This window comes from Rattus norvegicus, chromosome 9 (assembly GCF_021556685.1).
Source record: "Rattus norvegicus strain SHRSP/BbbUtx chromosome 9, alternate assembly SHRSP_T2T, whole genome shotgun sequence".
NCBI classification, from domain to species: domain Eukaryota; kingdom Metazoa; phylum Chordata; class Mammalia; order Rodentia; family Muridae; genus Rattus; species Rattus norvegicus.
Window position 1 is genome coordinate 96,627,635 of NC_141542.1, and position 8,322 is coordinate 96,635,956.

Genomic DNA, 8,322 nt, shown 5'->3' on the forward strand with positions numbered 1-8,322 from the left:
GTGGGTCACTGTCCTGATCTCAGTCTATGTTGGCTTGGACAACCCCAATAAGTCATGATCTTGGGATTTCCCTCCAGAAGTGATTAGTCTGGCATTGGCTTCTTTGTAACAAGGGACTTCACATAAATGGGGTTGTGATGACCTGCTACAGTGGCCTTGTCCCCCTCTCATCCATGCTTGGGACTAAGCAACCAACATATGGGGCTGCAGGGGACTTATATTAAAACCACAGCAGAGAAGGATACAAGTCTCAAAACAATAATCTCTGTGGTCTTGTCACCACTTTAAAGAGTCAAATGCATATTCAACATTAATGCAGTCTATTACAGGAGAGACTGTGGTTGGTACAGAAGGTCTGAGAAGAGTCAATTTGAGGAAGAATTCCCCTTACTACTATGGATACCTAACAGTTATTTTTCCCTCATTTTTCCTATGTTTCTCTACCATCTACAACTAAGTGTTTCAATATTCACTTCAGTGTTTGCAAAGACTTGAAAATTGTTCTTTTCGAAGTAATTAACACTTTCTTCATTAACTTAGGCAAGCCGTTTACCACTTGAGAAGACATCGCTGCTGGGACAGAATCAGTGAGTGTTGGCTGCCCACAGCCTGCTGAGAGAGAAATGGTGATGTTTATGCTTGTAAACTACCATCACATCTGTAGCACTTGTGTCTGGTTGCCACCTAACCTGGTCCTGCAGTCGCATAATGTTTGCCAGATGTACAGCCCAGCTCACAGTGGAAATTAACCAAAGTCCTCGGGGATTTTTCTTATCCTTCTATTATGTAATTTGACTGCCTCCGTGGACTGCTATTTCTCCCACTTAAGAGGGAATTCGTGATGAATAAAAAGAATATATTAATGTTAATTTTCTACCAGATACCAATCTTGCCGGGATTCTCTTACTAGTTTGACGTGCACGGAATTCTCTAATGGTTTGCTGTGCACTGACAGGCGTGTTCCCGTTCAATTTCCCATCTTCTGTTCTTTCTTTCTTAGCTGTTCCAGGCAGGTAGGCGTTCGTCTATGTGGCAGGAACAATGCTGGTTTCCAGCAGCAAGCATGCTGGCTCCCTCCCATGCATGTAATTGTTTTCGGATAAGGCAGTAGGTAAGTTCGATAGCTTCTTCAGGTAAACGTAAATTTACCTCACTGAGGCCTTGGGATTGTGTCTGATGAACGGTCGTCATTGGAGACCAAGTGAGACTTTTAAACTGATTTTCATCCCTGCTGTGTCTCAGGTGTAACCCACTCACCTAAACTTTCTGCCAAACACATTGGTGTAAATGGGAAAAAATAAAGAAGTAAACCACAAAAATTGCCTGCATATACCTCATATTTTACTGTTGGAAGCCTTATACACACTCGATTTCACATTGGTCTTTGTGGTTTAGAGACTCGAATGAAATTTATTTTCTCGGCAAAGATCAAATTGAGTAAGCATTCGCAAACTACTTCACCTCCATTTGTGTGTGCCGTATGGATGTGACTCCAATGAGTGTGTGTGTGTGTGTGTGTGTGTGTGTGTGTGTGTGTGTGTGTGTGTGTGCTTGCGTGCTAGAGTTTAATGCTGGGCATCTTCCCCTACCATTCTCCACCTTACTTTTTGAGGCAAGGTCTCTCACAGAACCCAGACCTCACCATTTCATCTAGCCTAGCTAGCCAAAACCCTTCAGAAATCCTCCTGTCTCAACCTCGATCCTCAAAGACTTTGAGCTTGCCGAATCCTGTTTGTTCTCTAATGAAGGGCATTTGGAAGGCAAGCATGTTGTAGTGTGTGTAGTGTCCGAGGGAGAACTAATTGAACTTTGGCAGATGTAGTGTTTTGGATATGCTTGGTCCAGGGAGTGGCACTGTTAGGAGGTGTAGCCTTGTTGGAGTAGGTGTGGGCTTTAAGACCCTCATCCTAGCTTCCTGTTAGCCAGTCTTCTCCTAGTGGCCTTCAGATGAGGAGGTAGAACTCTCAGCTCCTCCTGCACCATGCCTGCCTGGATACTGCCATTCTCCCACCTTGTTGATGATGGACTGAACCTCTGAACCTGTAAGCCGGCCCCAGTTAAATGTTGTCGTTGTAAGAGTTGTCTTGGTCATGGTGTCTGTTCACAGCAGTAAAACCCTATCTAGGGCAGCAGGGGTAATTGTACTTTGCATCTGCATTTCACCTTAGCTATCATCAAAATGCTCCAGACACACATGAACTTGGAGAACACTGTGACGTACAGATGCTGTGCACGAAAGCCGTCCATTTCAAAACTGCTCACTTCTTGGCTAATCCATGTTGTTAACTTCCTCTAGAAACATAGCTCTACCTCAAATAACACCGTTCCAGTTGTGGTGGTCTAATTGAGAATGGTCCCCATAGGTTCATACATTTCAATGCTCGGTCATCAGGGAATGGCTATGCAAGTGAGGGTTTGGGAGGTGTGGCTTTCTTGCAGTGGGTGTGGCCTTGTTGGAGGAAGTGTGTCACTGGGAGATAAACTTTGAAGTTTCAAGGGCCCTCTCTTTCAGTGGCTCTCTCTTTCTCTGCCTGCATAGTAAGATGTAGTTCTCAATTACTGCTCCAGGGCCTGCCTGCATGCCGCCGTGCTTCCTGCCATGATGATCCTGGACTAGCCCTCTGAAACCATAACCAAGGCCCCAGTTAAATGATTTCTCTTATAACAGTCATCATGGTCATGATGTCTCTTCACAGCAATAGAACACTGACCTCTCGGTCAGTTATCCTGTTCACATAAAACAGCATACATCTCCAGTGTACAACAAAAGTATGTTAATCTCTCCCCCAGAATTCCACCTGCTGTGACTCTTACACAGGTCCCCCCACCCCCTTTGTTTTTGACTCACAGTGGGAATGGCTGCTTGAAGGATTCCAGTTTGGGGATTTAATCTTTCAATGATTTGGTGTGTATAGGGGTGGGGATAGTCTTCAAGGACTTTAGCCATTCAGGAATTCAACACTCATAGTTAATGACAGTAGGCACTATGTCTTTAAAGACTATAATCAGCGCCTCAGATTCTTACTTAGTGCCCAAGACATACTGTGTGTTTATCATGCTTATCTGTATCTTACCAGGGGACTGGGCATCCCACTGCAGACAAACACTGACACACAAGCCTCCTCTTACCTTAGTTCCAGGTCTGTTGCCTATGTAGGTCCCCTCAAGGCAGCACCCCCCCAACTAAGCTGCACAGTGAAGGCAGGGGAGGACCCTGATTCTGCTCTTGTCATGATAAACAAAGATGTTATTGCATGGCCATTGACAAGCAGGGAAAGCTTGAGTTGACTCCTTTCCCACCCTTTCTCAGGTGACTGATTCTGTGCTGGATCCTTCTTGCTCTGGCTTTTCCTTATCTGCAGAGTAAAATCACCAACGAGAGACATTCCCAGTTGTTCTTCTCATGAGATGGAATGGTACCCTGTCATTCCCAGCTCCAGAGCAATCCACACCGCAACAGGCTAGCAATCTCACTGGCCTTCCCATATCTATGTAGTGCAGGACCTCCTGAGTCCCTCCTCACTCCATGAGAGGGTGACAATGGACCTAATCTTGTGCAGATTTGCCATGGCTTCAGAAAGCTCAAGAAGAAATGCTGTGTAGTGAAAGGAGAATTTCTTACCTGTTTGTGTGACACTGAGGGCCCCAAACAATGCTCATGATGAGCTTTAAGGTATCCATCCCTGGAGACTCTTCCTAGCTCTTCTTCTTTTCAGTTAAAGTAGTCACAGTATTGTATGACAACTGAGGGCACATTGGTTCATTCCGTTATTGCTTTTCTCTCTCTTTTCTTAGCCAGGGTCTCCTGTATACAATCTTGGCCTATAACTCAAAATTTAGTCAAATATTGTTGTATTTATAAAAGAATAAAGAGAGGGGGGTATCATGTTCTATGGGGGTCTGGGAAAGGGGGTGCACCAACAGCCCCACGCTGAGACATCCCTTCCCCCGAGGGACCAGACACACAAAGGTATAGTATAGAATAGAGTTTATTCGGGGCATGGGGTGGGGAGTTAGGGTAGTAGGGCAGAGTGTGTGTGTGTGTGTGTGTGTGTGTGTGTGTGTGTGTGTGTGACAGAGAGAGAGAGAGAGAGAGAGAGAGAGAAAGAGAGAGAGAGAGAGAGAGGAGTAGAAGAGCAGAGGAGTAGAGGCCAGCCATGGGCATGTGGAGAGAAGTGGGTAGGGAAATAGAGAGGAGACAAAGGGAGAAAAGGCTAAGAGTACGAGGGAAAGAGGGTTAGAGAGTGAGGAGGGGGCAAACAGCCCCTTTTAGAGTGTCAGGCACACCTGGCTGCTGCTAGGCAACTGTGGGGTGGAGCACACCAGGCTGTCGCCAGGTAACTGTGGGGGTGGAGCTTAGACAGAATGCTAACACAAGTAACTTTGAATTTCTGGTCTGCCTGCTTCCACTTCCTCCTCCAAAGTACCAGAATTACAGGTATGTGCCGCCATAGCCAGTTTAGGCAGCAATAGAGATGGAATTCAGGGCTTTTGCCTGTTGGGGGAGCACTCTATCAATTAGACTGGTTAATCAACCCCCAGCCCTCAATACATGCCTTTCTGTTTTCATTCACTCCCAGCATTTCCTGCAGAAGTGTCTCTACAGCGCCTCTGGATCTCAGAACTTGCCATCTTTACTTGATGGGGGAAGGCGTTGCATCCACACATGAGGGAATGGTGCCAATGCTCACCAAGACACTATTCCACACCTAATAATGGCTACCCAGAACCCAGTTACCCTTTAACCACGTTCCTAAATAATGTTCACAACAAAACAGGGGGAAAAATGCTTAGGATGCAGCCTTAACCGCCTCATCCCTTTTCTTAAGCAAACCAAAAGTCCCCGCTGTGGTAAGTGACTCGGCTCACCCGGATTCCGAGGGTGTGCCTGAGAGCAGAAGCGATGGCCTCCTGACAAGCTGAGTCATCTACAGAGGTGTTCAGTGAGTCTCTTGGGACACTGATCCCAGCCTGGTTTCCATTCCTCAGGCTTTCCTTCCAACAGTAGGTTGGGGTTTCTTGTTGGTTCGTTTTGTAGGGCAAACTTGATAAAAATATTTGTATTTTTCACTTTTGCAAAGGGTATTTGTGGGTCTCACTTTAAGCTTGCTCAGGGAGCACTACCATATTCAATCTGCTTCTCTGGGTAGACCAACTAACTACCTCCTTTCCTATATATATGATAGCATATAGATAGATAGATAGATAGATAGATAGATAGATAGATACATACATACATACATACATACATACATACATACATACATACATAGATGAGAAATGTCCAATGAAAAGCTGGAAGAATAAACTCAAATCCCCAAGACCAGAACCAGACAAACCCAGAGGTACTGTTTGGTCGGCAAGCTTAGAAAAGCTTAGAGCTTAGAGAGGCTGGAGCGCCTGCGGTGTGGACCAACAAAGATCTTCAGCGTGGATTATTGGTGCTGTGTCCCGATTGTCTTTGTGGCTACCAAGTGTAGAAAGCACTACAGTCTCCCCCGTGGGTGTGTAGGGCTGGTAGGGCCATCACCTAGGTGATGGTGGATAAGTATCCAGGTTATTTTAATATCAACCAAGAGCAACTAGAAACAGCTAGGGGACCCAGTCCAGGGGCACCTGAAAATTCCCCTCCATGACTCAACTGTCAATGGCCAAATTGAGAAAATAAAAACTGGGGGAAAGGACTGGTTTGATAAGGAGAGCTAGACATCAAAAAAGGTTCTGGCCACATGTGAACCAAGGCTTGCCGTGCTTCAATATGAGAAAAAGATCGGCAGCTGAGGAGACGCCCCAGGCACTTCTTAAGACAAAACCAAGCCACACCGTTATGCTGGTCTTCATTATTAATTCCTAGGGTAGCATCTAGCAAAATCCAGAAGCTTTATTGTTCTTATTTACATGGCAGAAATGATGTCTAATAGATGGGAACCAGCCTCTGGGAGCTCACAGGAAAACCATGATACTCTCACCCTCCACAGTGATCGACTTATTAAAAGGAGCGGTGCCTTTGAGGAGAAAGTGCTAGGGGGTGTGTTCCAAGGAGATCCACTCCGCAGTTCCGTCTTCCAGGTAGGCTCTTCCTCCCACCATCTCCTGAACCCCAAACCAGCCTTTAAATATTAGTATAATATCTACTGTGTCTCCTCTTGATGGAACCATGGTGGGGCTGGGGAAATTTACCCACCTCCCAGCAACACAAAAATTTAGAGCATGCCACCACAGTACCTTCTGGTCACAAGCTCAGAATAAAGTAAAAAATTTAAAAACTCCTAAAAATCCTGCTGAAATTGTCATGTTTAATTTTATTGGTTAATTGGATCATTGCATAAAGCAAGAGAAAATTCCAAATTCCAAAGTGCCACCATAGCAAGGGTTTGGGGGGTGGGGGGTGAATGGAAGAAAAGAGAGACAGAAAGGAGAGAGAGAGAGAGAGAGAGAGAGAGAGAGAGAGCGCAGAGACGGAATCATGACATATAAAGATGTTAGGTTCATTCCACACAGGAATTCCAAAAAGCTCCTTGAATGAGTCCCAGTGTGATGGAACCTTTGGAAGTCATCAGGTCTTGGGGAGGACCCTGATGCTGCAATTACTAACCTCAAAGAAGAACCTCCAGATAGTTCTGTCCCTTTCTACACTGTGTTTGAGGCCAACCTGAGCTACACAATGAGTCAGACCTCCATCGCCTTCAGATCCCACCCCTGTGGGTCCCCAAAACCAAACATACAGACTGTGGAGTGGAAAATAAATGAAGAACACATTGTATCCAAGTCACATGGGAGAGGAAGGGACAGGGAAGGAAGGGAGGGGTGAATAGAAGGAAGAGAGGAATGGCAAGAGAGAAGGAAGAAAGAGAAGGAGAGCCCATACAGGGGCTTTGAGAACATACCAGAAAGGCAGACAGCTGTGAGCTTTTCTGGAACCTCTAATGATGGTCTGCACCATGGTAATGAAATCCACAGGCTTCTAATGAACAGGAAACTCTCTGTGAGCCATGGCTCTGTCCCTTTCCAAAGTATTGGGATTATAGGAAACACCGCCATCCTCAGATCATGACTCATGCTGTCGTATATGATCTATTGGACTTTATGATGTGTTTTGTTATTTACTATACACCATCTTCCTGTGAGGTAAAGCAATGTTTTTTTTTAAGTTTTAAAAAGAAAATCTTAGGTAAATTTGTCTTTTTTTTTTTATTATCTCATTGATTTTACTAAAACTTGTCTTATAACATTTTTAAACCGTGGGCCCGAAGGACCAATTACATCAATATTACAATATATAGAAAATTATAAAATATGATACAATAATAAAAATCTTCTGTGCTTACAGCACGTAATAACATCCGAATTTTTTCACATATATTACCTAGGCTCTCTCTAACAACCTCTGTTACAGTAGATATGACACCGGAGGATCATAGTGTCACCGTGTTCAAGGTCACATAGAGAGAGAATTTTAAAACCCAACCCACTTCACTGACATTTCCATCCCGTAATGTAAATTGGATTTTTACATTGAATAGGAGAGAGTGGGTGACATTTTAAGAGTCCATTATTTTACAAGTCAATTTTGCAGGGCACATATCTGAACTTCTCAACATTCTTTATGATTCCCGAAGACTCATATCCTCACCCATGTTTTATGATAAAGAAATTGAGATAACATTAAAAAAGTTCAAGGAAAATTTAAAACTTCTCCCTGCTGCGCTTTTATAGGCAACTCAATTGTTCAACTGAAATTAGTTTCAAAAAAAAACCTTTGTTATAAAAAGGCATATGAGCATTCCGTCCCTCATTCGATTTTCTAAGATCAAAGTTTAATCTGTGAGGTAGAGAGAAAAATACAATGAGAATGTGTGATGTTTAATGGACAGGAAAAAAATCAATTTAGCATTCCTGTCATAATCCATCTATAATTCTCGTCTCTCTGAGTGTTCTCAGCAGAACACACAGCTTCAGACTGCAGGTTTCCACAAGACCCATCTAGGCTCTCTCTCCGGTTGTATGTAAGTGTTCAAGTCTTGACAGACCTCACTGAGGGCTGGGAGTGGAGCACCCGGAAAATTGCTTACCTCATAAGCATCCTTGAGGCTTTCAGTTCTGTCCCTAACAGGAGGGAAGGAGGGAAGGAAGGGAGGAAAGAAGGAAGGGAGGGAGGGAGGGAGGAAGGGAGGAAAGAAGGAAGGGAGGGAGGGAGGGAGGAAGGGAAGGGAAGGAAAAGAAGAAAGGGAAGGGGAGGAAAGAAAGGAAAACGTTGCATCTAAACAAGCATGCATATTCTTATATTACACCCATCCCAGAGAACAGTCACGGAGTCAAACA